The 12,193-nt window shown below is 40.3% G+C and overlaps 1 non-coding gene across 1 annotated transcript; it reads right to left on the reverse strand.

Moving 5' to 3' along the window:
- Positions 1-7,895: 7,895 nt before the first annotated feature.
- Positions 7,896-7,999, reverse strand: LOC112713703 (small nucleolar RNA R71). The gene has a single exon (XR_003158673.1). It is a non-coding gene; the product is annotated as a small nucleolar RNA R71 (small nucleolar RNA).
- Positions 8,000-12,193: the final 4,194 nt, after the last annotated feature.

Below are 12,193 nucleotides of genomic sequence, written 5' to 3' on the forward strand. Positions count from 1 at the left end.
AATAACAATTAAACAAAACAGAACAATTTTCTTATTTACAAGTCAATGGCTAACGTTTATATTAATATCTAAGGCTAGCCGTTTTGGTTTATGTAGATCTCGACAAAAGCAAGGAGGGGCCACGGCTAGGACAAGCTAAGAGAGGAATGGTCACATGTGCCTAGGGAGATGTGCCCCTTGGGAAGCAGAACATGCATGCATGCATTATTGAACGCCTAAATGCATGCAGCCAATGGGAGGAGGATCCTCGTCAAAGCCTCAATACTGCATGCAGACCGTCCGTTCCATGAACCCCTTAGATGAACAACTCAATCTCAACCCTTCATGAGCACCAACGAGCTCCTTCTTCATTCATTGTGGTTTTGTTGGAAAGCTTGAAGAATCTGCCTATTAATAGCCGTAGCACTAAACGGTTCACACACTCATTCAAGCTACCTTCATATGAAAACCATAATCCCCTCTACTCCCAAAACCAACGTAATTCCCTTATCTCACACAACAAAACCGAACCAAAACTCATCCCAAACACAACACATACTTCTTCTATTCTCACTTTTCCTTTCTTCTCACCTCAAATCCAATGGCCTCCTCAAGTTCAAAAAGAAGGCCGGGAAAGGAACCTATGGTAGCCGAACCTCCATCATTTGATGCAAACAAATTTAGATCCCAATTCCATGAAGGGAGATATCATAGGTTCATGAAGACAAAGAATGTAATCTATGAGAAAGGCCTTGAGTTGAGAGACGGGGAATACCCCATCATGAGGCAAATCACTAAAGAAAGAAGGTGGGAACTTTTATGTGCTCCTCTAGTTGACATCAGTGCAGTTATGATCAGGGAGTTCTATGCAAATGCTGTGAAAGAAAACAAAGATAGTGCTCCTTACACAATTTATGTCAGAGGAGTTTAAGTGAGCTTCAGTCCAGCAGCCATCACTAGGGCTCTAAAGTTGAGAACCATAACTTATGCAGAGCCTAGTTATGAAACCAGGTTGCAAATGGAAAACAATCCTGATGAGATCTTGCAGGGGTTATGTGTGGAAAATACAGATTGGGAAAGAGATTCAAAGGGAGTTCCAAGTCACTTGAGAAGGATAAATCTTACTCCTGTGGCCAAGGGATGGTATGAAATAGTGAGGAGATCTATTCTTCCTACTGGAAACGCCTCTTGGGTCACAATCAAACGAGCACTCTTGACATACTGCATCTTACATGGAGGTGAAATCAACCTCGCACAACTCATAGCTGACAGTATTCAAGATATGGCCAACAGTACAAGTAAATCAAGTAGTCTTGGACATCCAAGTACCATCCTCAGGCTATGTGACAAAGCTAGAGTAATCTTTGAATATGAGGACACAGAAAAAGTGAAAAAGGGAAAAGGAATCACCAAGAAGAGTATGGAGGGAATGAATGAAGAAGAAGATCAAGAAGGGGTGGTAGCTCCTAGACAAAGGAGATCACAAAGAGAGGAAGGACGAAATCAAGCTCATGATGCCATAGACATGAGCCAGTTACAAAGATCAATTGAAGAACTATCTCAGCAACTCATACAGGCTCAACAAGGTCAAAATCAAGGGGGGCAAGAGAAATATCTAGAGCCCCATCCAGAATTTGTAGAGCAATATTTGAAAGATAAAGAGGAACGGGAAGCTTGGCAGCGTCAAATGGAGGAGAAACAAGAGAGATGGCAACAACAAATGATGACTCAGCAGCAAGAATTTCAAGCACAGATTCTTGAAGGATAAAAAGAGCAATACAAAGAATTCAAAGAATTATATGATAAGCTGTATTTTAGTCAAGCTAAAGCGGGGAATACAGTCACAACCTGTATCAATGGAAGAATATTCATCACACCATGGGAGAAGTTAGATACGCACAAAGAATGGAGAATGATGAAAACATGCAAGCAAGGTTGGAGTACTTGACCCATAATTTGCCAACACTCAATCCTGAGATCAAGCCATTTGAGCAATGCCCTGAATTTGTAGCCAAGCAGCAGGCAAGATCTCATCAATATACTGAGGCAACTTTTAAAAGATTGGAAGAAGTTGGGCTCTCAGGACTCTTAGATTTTGTTTGGGGTAGAAGATGTCCTGGTGAAGAGATCCGAGATTATTCCAAGACAGGGAAGAGAAAGAAGAAAAAGGGAGAATCTAGCAGCAGCCACGACCATTAGAAGGTGGCAAAGTTCTTTCATATTTCCTCTTTCATGCCTCTAATAAGGAGATGCATGTCTGAAACATGATATGCCTCCATCATCTAGTTCTTTTTACTTCATGCAATTTTTGTTCTTTGTTTTTCATTTTAGTTATTTAATAAATAGCTAGAGAAATGCTAAATCTGCATAATGCTTGTTATCCATCACTTAGCTTAAAATTTTGTCTTGTGTCCCACATGCTTAAATAAAAGAGATTTGTTTGAATTGAAAAGTGAAATATCCAATGTTGCATAAGTAAGAATGGAAGTTAATGGTGGTATATGTGTTTGATTAAATGCATAACTCATGAAATAATTGTTGCATAATATCATTTTCATTAAAGTGTGAGTTAGCTTGCTGTTGTAAAGACTCTTATCAATAATGAAAAAGCCCTTGGGAACAAAAACAAAAAGAAAAGGAAGAAGAAAAAGCCAAAATGGCAAGAAAAACAAAGAATAAAGGTTGGACACCAATAGCTTGGACCCTAGGACATATGCCTGTGATGTTCTTATACTGAGATATGCTTGGATGAGTAAATTCTAAGGGGTATTTTAAAACCCGGTCACTTAGATCAACTGATTTGGGATGGCCAATTGAAAGTCCACAATAAAGAGCAACTTAGATACAGAACATTTAGTTATCCAAAGAGATGCTGGGTATCAATGATCCTAGGAAGAATTAGTGAGCCATGTGTCTGTGGTGGAAAGATGTTGAGTAAAAGAAAAAAATAAAGCCAAAGGCTACTACTGCAACATTAGACACCAAACCTCCAAAAGAGTAATAAGCTTGTTAAAGCATTATAAGAAAAGAAAAGTTAGTAAGGGGGTAATTAAAAAGTAAGTCTTATAACAGCAAGGTTAGCAAGCCTTTGACGAAAGATGTATATTTTGTAACAGCAACAATAATTGAGTTATCATTGTCTGCATAAAGACTCCATAAATCAAGTTCTGCTATATGCCTAATAAGGATATGTGTTCTTTTCTTGTTCATATCATTTACTCTTAGTTTTGATGCTTGCTTGGGGACAAGCAAGATTTAAGTTTGGTGTTGTGATGACAAGTCATCATATACCCATTTTTCAAGCTAATTTCACTTGTTTTATTAGTCTTTATGCACTTTCTTGCATCCTAAGTAAGTGATTTGGAGTGAAAATGCATAACTTCTTTAAATCAAACATCACCATGAAATTAATGTTAACTCATAAGGTTTAAGCTAATTTTAATTGAATTTTAATTGATTTATAAGCCTTGTGAATTTAGTGATACTTGGAGTGGTTGTTTTGGTTTAATGTAGGTGAAGAAAAGAATAAAAGAGAAAAGCGTGACCTAAGAAAGCGTGACCAAAGGAGAAGAAAACGTGGTCAAAGGAAGGAGAAGTGTGCCGCATGTAAAGAGGGGAGGCAAGCATTGCTCTCCACAAAGGCACACTGCCCTCTATAAGGGCAACATAAGGGAACAAAGCATGAAAGGCAACTCTGCCCTGCCCACTACAAGGGCAGAGCACAAATTTGTGCCTTGGAATCAAGAAGAACAAAACCTTGCCCTGCCCTCCACAAGGGCAGTATCGGGCTCACCAAGGGAAGAAAATCAAAGGAAAATGTCTACAATGCTTGCCACAAGAGTTGAACACGGGACCATGAGGAAGCAAGGAATTAAGCCTCACTTTGGTACCAAGAAAGCCAAGGAAAATGGCTAGCGTGTGTAGCATCCAAGTTTCGAACTCGGGACGTCAAAGTGGAAACACTGCCCTGCCCTCCGCGAGGGCAGGGCAGCATTTTGTTGTGGCACAATTCTGGCGCACCGCAGCATCATCTGGCAGCACCAGCAGCGCACCACAGCACAATTCTGGCGCACCAAATTTTTCTGCCCTGCCCTCCGCGAGGGCAGGGCAGCATCCTGCGCACCAAGCCTGCACCACGCCGCACCACGCACGCACCAAGCACCAAATCCTGCCCTGCCCTCCACAAAGGCAGGGCAGCCTCCTGGAAGCTATTATTTTTGGGCCAAAAATTGAATTAAAAATCCAATTTAATTCATTTCTTCACCAAATCAAAAGCCCATCCAAATCCCAAAATCCAAGAATAGAAAGTGTATAAATAGGAGCTAGTTTGATGTAATTAGGACCTTTTACTTGACTTTTGAATTTTGCACTTTCTTTGAGCTTTGAATTTTATCTTTGCACTTTGGAACTTCTCTGGGTGTCTTTACTGAGATTTCAGGGAATTGGGGAGGAGAATTGATCTCTCTTCTTCCTCGTTCTTGCTTAGGCCTTTTTAATTTCCTTGTTTTGAGTTTTGGGTGTGAAGAATTGAGGAAATTCCGTCTCAATCTCCATTCAAAACATCTTTAAATCTTCTTCTGCATAATTAAGTTGAATTTTAATTCCTTTACTGCTTCTTCTTCAATTTCTTGTTAATTGCTTTGTGGGCTTGGATCTGGGAAGGCAATTGAGATCTAGACGTTGCTTTCTTGTCTCTTGAGTCCTGAGATCCCATTTTCCTTTTTGGTTCTTCTATGAATCCCTGCTGCAGCTTAATTTCATTTTCTGTTTGAAATTTAGTTTATTCCAATTCATCTTCTACTTTATTAATTGTTGCAATCTACTTTCTCTTGCTGGAATTCTGAATTCCCAATCCCTAATTCCGCTTTTATATTCAAGCAATTTACATTTCATGCCATTTAAGTTACTGCAATTTACATTCCTTGCACTTTAAGTTTCAGTCATTTAATTTCTTATCCTTTAAGATTCAGCACTTTTACTTTCCTGTCCTTTAATTTACTGCAATTCTCCCCTCTCCCTTTACATTTCAAGCAATTTAGCTTCTGTTAAATACAACCCACTCAACCAAAACTTGATTCGCTTGACTAAATCAACCACTAAACTAAAATTGCTCAATCCTTCAATCCCTGTGGGATCGACCTCACTCATGTGAGTTATTATTACTTGATGCGACCCGGTACACTTGCCGGTGAGTTTTGTGTTGGATCGTTTTCCACACATCAGTGACCATTAACGAGGAATGGGAAGGAGCTTGCAACGTTAATGAGAAAGGTGGTCGACAATAACGCCTGCGAAGCCATCACAAGCCCATGTTAATTGCCACGTTAGAGGAGGCTCCAGCGTTAGTGGTAAACGTGAACACCACTAACGCTCCAAAAGTTGGAAATTGGCCACGTTAAGAGTCACATTAACTTAGTTAACATGAACTCTAACTTGGAAGGAAAGACAATGCCAACGTTAGTGACACTAACCTTTGTCACTAACGTTGGATCAAGCTAATATTGCCCACGTTAGTGGTCACATTAAGACCACTAACGTGAAAGTTAACATGGAGCTAGGATTGATAAGCCAATGTTAGTGACACTCACCTTTGTCACTAACGTTGGAGATGGCATTAACTACCACGTTAGTTGCCACGTTAACCTAGTTAATGTGAACTCTAACGTGGTGAGACGGGGCATTTAGAGCGTTAGTGACAAAGGTAAGTGTCACTAACAGTCTCGAAGATAGGCATGCCCACATTAAGAGTCACGTTAGTTATACTAACATGAACTCTAACATAGGGAAAGAGGGGCACAAGGCAACGTTATTGGAAAAGGTGATTCCCAATAACGCTTGCGAAGGATCATAAGGTAACGTTAGTGGTCACGTTAGTGCCACTAACGTTGAAGTTCATGTGGACTATCTTTGGGGTTGGAACGCTAGTGGAAACGGTGATTGCCACTAATGTTCTCGAACCCATATTTTCACTTAAACGTTAACGTCACTAACGCCCATGCCTAACTCACACTTTTCTGCAAGCTGAGCCCACTAAAGATTGTAACTGCTTCAACTCAAGTTCTAAGGCCCACATCCAAGACTTGAAGAACTCACTGGAAGATTAAGAAGAGTAGTATATATAGGAGTACTTTTGAACTATAGAGGAGCTTTTGGCATTTTGGAGAACTACCCTATGTATATTTACTTTTTTGCATTCTTTTCTGCCATTTTTCCATTCTCAGAGCTATGAATAACTAAACCCCTTTCATTGGGTTAGGGAGCTCTGTTGTAATTTGATGGATCAATTATAGTTTTCATTCTTCTTCCTCCTTCTTCTCTATTGATTTTCTAGAAAGCTTTCGATCTTAAGTCAACTGGTTAGTTGTCTTGGAAAAGAAACTCTCCATAATTGGATCTCCTCCGAGCCTTGGAAATGCGAAGAGGAGATCATGCTAGAAATACTTTCTCAGTTGGACCAAATTGGGGTCTGGGCGGATATAGTGACATGTAATCCTCCCAACACTTTGATTTGGAAATACATGTGGTATAATCAGTGAACATACTTCATCTCTTCCCATGAGCAATTAAATCAAGGAATTGGGCAATTGTTCAAGCTTAGAGAGATTGGATTGCCAAGGAATTGGGATCCAATCACCTAAGATTGCCAAGGAGATCAATAGATGCATTGATTGAGGAAAATATGAAAATAAACTTTATCCGGAGAATACAATATCTCCTGAGCCCAATGAATTCCCTATTTCTGATCTTACCCATTCTCTTTACTTTCTACCATTTATTTCCATGCTTATCTTCCCAAATCCCCATTTAAGATTTTGCACTTTAGTTTCTGCAATTTACTTTCCAGCCATTTAATTTCCTACAATATCAACTACATTCTATTTAGCTCAACTAGCATACTCTTCCAACTAAAGTTGCTTGATCAATCAATCCCTGTGGGATTCGACGTTACTCTATTGTGAGTTTTTACTTGACGACAATTCGGTATACTTGTCGAATGGAAATTTGTTGAGAGATAAGTTTTCATGCATCAAGTTTATGGCGCCGTTGTCGGGGATTGATTTTGTTTAACTATGATTAAGGTTGAAGTTCACTAGATTGAGCATTTTTCCTTTTGTTTGTTTACTTTATCTGGTCATTTACCTTCAGTTTATTCAGTTTTGTCCTCATCCCCTATACCCTCTCTGTTTACTTTCTCTCTTTTGTTGATTATTTACAATTCTGCTCACTAACCCACTAACTGTTTGATAATTTCCACCACTCACACTAACATTCACTCTAACAAGAATAATCTCTTCACTCTATTTCTTGTTGTGTGCTCTATTAGTTATATGACAAGGAGGAGAAGTGGAGCTTCAATTTCCTTTGATTCAGAACCTGAGAGGACCCTTTGGAGATTAAGGAGTGAAGCAAGAGCAAAAAGTGTTGTTGGTGCTGAGGAAGAGGAATAGTACTTTGAACCAAACATGGAAGAGAACATGGAAAACAACCATGAAGAGGAAGCTCACAACCATGCCAGAGAAGGCCCTGTGAACCATGTTGGGCAAGAGAGGAGAGTCCTAGGCTCTTACATCAACCTAAACCTAGGAAACTATGAAAGTAGCATCCAAAAGCCCACCATACAAGCCAACAACTTTGAATTAAAACCCCAACTCATCACCCTTGTTCAGAATAACTGCTCATTTGGAGGAAGTACCCAAGAAGACCCCAATCAACATCTAACCACCTTCCTGAGAATATGTGACACGGTGAAGTCTAATGGAGTCCACCCGGATGTCTATAGGCTGCTTTTGTTCCCTTTTTCACTCAGGGAGAAAGCATCCAAGTGGTTGGAGTCCTTCCCAAAGGAAAGCTTAACAAATTGGGAAGATGTGGTGAACAAATTTTTGGCAAGATTCTACCCTCCTCAAAGAATTAATAGGCTGAGAGCTGAGGTGCAAACTTTCAAGCAACAAGATGGCGATACTCTCTATGAGGCATGGGAGAGATTCAAGGACTTAACAAGAAGATGCCCACCAGACATGTTCAATGAATGGGTTCAACTTCACATTTTCTATGAAGGCCTTTCTTATGAGTCAAAGAAGGCTGTAGACCATTCATCAGGGGGCTCTCTAAATAAGAAGAAAACCATTGAAGAAGCCATAGATGTCATTGAGACTGTAGCTGAGAATGACTACTTCTATGCTTCTGAAAGAAGCAACACTCGAGGAGTAATGGAGCTGAACCACATGGATGCATTGCTAGCTCAAAATAAGATGATCACTAAGCAGCTAGCAGATCTTACCAAGAAAGTGGAAGGAAACCAAGTCGCAGCAGTCATCACTTCATCACCAACTCAAGAAGGAGTGAATGCAAGGGAAGAAGGTGACTGGGAACAAGCCAATTATGTTGGAACTTCACCCAGACAAATCCATGATCCATACTCCAAAACATACAATTCTGGATGGAGAAATCATCCTAACTTCTGATAGGAAAATCAACAAGACCAAGGCCAAGACCAGAGACGCCACAACCACAATTCCAACAACAATGCAACTCACCAAAATCCCTCACAGAGATTCTATCAACAACCACCCAATCTCAACCCACCATCAGCAACTGAAGATAGACTTTCATAGATCGAGACCCTACTTGAGAGCATATGTAAGGAAATCCAAGATAGTAAAGCTTTTCGGGAAGAGGTGCGATCCAATATGCAGAATCAAGATGCTGCTATCAAGAAACTTGAAACACTAATTGGCTACTTATTCCAGCAAGTCCCTGACCACAACAATTACAGCAGCACTAATTCAACGCCAAGGGAGGAATGTTAAGCTATCACCCTCAGAAATAGAAAGGAATTGAGGGAGACCCATAAGAAACCGCCAGAGAAGAATATGGATGAAGAAGAAAAAGGACAACAGGAAACTCGAGTCTCTACTCCTAAGTCACATCAAGAGGGTGAAGCGCTCAAACCATGCCTCTCAAAAGCTCCATACCCCCAGCAGTTAAAGAAGAAAGGAGAGGACAACCAGTTCTCAAGATTCTTGGAAATCTTCAAGAAACTACAAATCAACATACCTTTTGCTGAAGCAATAGAGCAAATGCCACTCTACGCCAAGTTCTTGAAGGAGTTGATGACCAAGAAGAGAAGCTGGAAAAACAATGAGACTGTAGTACTCATCGAAGAATGCAGTGCATTCATCCAGCACAAATTACCCCAGAAATTGAAGGACCCTAGGTGCTTCCAAATCCCTTGTATCATAGGGGAAATCACAGTGGAAAAGGCGTTATGTGATATAGGAGCTAGCATAAATCTGATGTCCTTAGCAATGATGCAGAAAATGAGGATTGAGGAGGCTAAACCAACAAGAATGGCCCTGCAACTAGCAGACCGATCATTCACGTTTCCTCATGGGATAGTATAAGACTTGTTGGTGAAAGTGGGAGACTTTATCTTTCTGGCAGACTTCGTAGTATTGGACATGTAGGAAGGAGCTAAGACCTCTATCATCTTAGGAAGACCATTCTTAGGCACCGCCGGAGCCATCATTGATGTCCAAAAAGGTGAACATGTCCTTAGACTACATGAGGAGAAAATGGTATTCAATGTGTTCAAGGCCATGAGTTACCCACGAGACTCATTGGGAGAATGCATGAGGTTAGATTCGGTGGATGCTGTGGTGCAAGAAACTCTTGGAGAAGAACTTGAGGAGTTAATAGAAGAAGAGGAATCAGCATCAAGCGAAGAGGCTGCAACAGCTGAAATGCATGTTCAAGGCACACTAGAAGGGAAGGATGAAGGAAAAGAAGCACCCAAACTTGAGCTAAAGGCACTGCTGCCTACTCTCAAGTATGCATACTTAGGAGAAAATAAAAGCTAACCAGTGATTATAAATTCAGCCCTCAGCCAAGAACAAGAGGAAAAGTTGCTTCAAGTCTTACGAAAGCATAAGGATGTCATTGGTTGGACACTTGCTGACTTGAAGGGAATCAATTTGGCCATATGCATGCATAAGATATTGATGCCAGGGCATTTTGGCCAGTTTCACTGACCTTTTCGTTACTGTTTTTAGGTAGTTTCATTGCATTTTCTTAGGAAATAAGCTAGTTTTGGGCAGAAAATCATTTACATCCTGATTCAAGCATGCATTGTGCATTTTACATGATTTCATGAAGATTTTGCATGATTTTAATGACAAAATTGATATTGCATCCCCCATGGCTTGGAATAGAACTTTGATGCACTTTATTGCTTGATTTCAGGACAAAGGAAGCAAAGAATGGGAGTAACTTGCAAGGCTAAGGAGAAAAGTGATTGCCAATAACACTCTCAAAAGCCATCAAAGCCACGTTAAGGAGTCACGTTAACTAAGTTAACGTGAACTCTAACGTGGAGAAGAGAAGTTGAGCCAACATTAATGACACTCAACATTGTCACTAACGTTGGCAATTGCTCACAAATGCCCACGTTAGGAGCCACGTTAACCTAGTTAACATGGCCTCTAACGTTAAAGGGGGAAGAGAAGCCAACATTAGTGACACTCAACATTGTCACTAACGTAGGCCTAAGGTGCAAAGTACCACGTTAACTCCCACGTTAACTTGGTTAACATGGGAGCTAACGTAAGAGATGAAGATTTGTCGACAACGTTAGTGACACTCAACATTGTCACTAACATTGAAGCAACCACACAACCCCCAAGAGCCACGTTAACTTCCCCGTTAACTTGGTTAACGTGGAAGCTAACGATGAAGAATGAAGGATGGGCCAACGTTAGTGACACTCAACATTGTTACTAATGTTGGGATGGCTAAGAGTGGCCACGTTAGAAGCCACATTAACCTAGTTAACGTGGACTCTAACGTGTGACCTATGAGCACATTGAAACGTTAGTGACAATGTTGAGTGTCACTAACGTTCTCGAAGGTTGGCAAGAGCCACGTTAGAAGCCACGTTAACTCAGTTAACGTGGGCTTTAACGTGAAGCAAGGGGCACACGGGAACGTTAGTGACAATGTTGAGTGTTACTAACGTTCTCGAAGGTTGGCAAAAGCCATGCTAGAAGCCACGTTAACCTAGTTAACGTGGACTTTAACGTGAAGCTAAGGGGTGCATTGGAACGTTAGTGACAATGTTAATTGTAACTAACATTCTCGAACTTACACTTTCGCTAAATGTTAAACACCCCTGACGTCTTGAGCTAAAGTCTCTACCCACTTCACATTTTCTCTCTGCAAGTAAAGCCAAGCCCAAATGAAGAAAGGAACTGCTTCAAACTCAAGACCCAAAGGCCCAAGACTTGAAGAGCCAACTAGAAGCTGAGAAGAATAGTATATATAGGAGTAGCTTTGAATTGTTTAGGGGACAGACGGAGAGCTAGAAAATAGAACTACTCTTTGTATTTTACTTTCTCTGCACTTCTAGCTTTATGATGTATTCTCCATCTTTGATTTTGATTTCTAGAGCTATGAACAACTAAACCCCTTTCATTGGGTTAGGGAGCTCTATTGTAATTTGATGGATCAATACTAGTTTTCATTATTCTTCTTCTATCTTTCCTCTTGATTTTACTTGAAAGCTTTCAATCTTCATCCAATTGGATAGTTATCTTGGAAAAGAAGCTATTCAAACTTAGATCTCTTTGGAACCTTGAAAGAGGAATGAAGAGATCAGCTAGAAATGCTCTCTCATGCTGGACCACATTGGGTGTGGATGGGTATGTGGCTATAACCCTCTTAACACTTGATTTGGGAAATGCATGTGGTATAATCAGTGACCATACTTCATCTCTTCTCATGAGCAATTGACCAAGGAATTGGCTATTGATCAAGATTTGAGAGATTGAACCACAAGAAATTGTTGTTCAATCACTTACGATTGCCAAGGAGATCAATGAGTGCATTGATTGAGGAAGAAATGAGAATGAAATTGATCCGGAGAATGCAAAATCTCCTGAGCCCAATGAACTCCCCATTTCTGATCTTACCCATTCTCTTTAATTTCTGCAATTTACTTTTATAAGCAATTCCCCCATTCCCAATTACAATTCTGCAATTTACTTTCAGTTATTTACTTTACCGCCATTTTATTTTCTACAAGTATCAACTCTATTCATGGATTCGCTCAACTAGAACATTCCTCTAATTAAAGTTGCTTGATCAATCAATCCCTGTGGGATTCAACCTCACTCTATTGTGAGTTTTTACTTGACGACAAATTCGGTACACTTGCCGA

Source organism: Arachis hypogaea, chromosome 9 (genome assembly GCF_003086295.3).
Source record: "Arachis hypogaea cultivar Tifrunner chromosome 9, arahy.Tifrunner.gnm2.J5K5, whole genome shotgun sequence".
Lineage (NCBI taxonomy): Eukaryota > Viridiplantae > Streptophyta > Magnoliopsida > Fabales > Fabaceae > Arachis > Arachis hypogaea.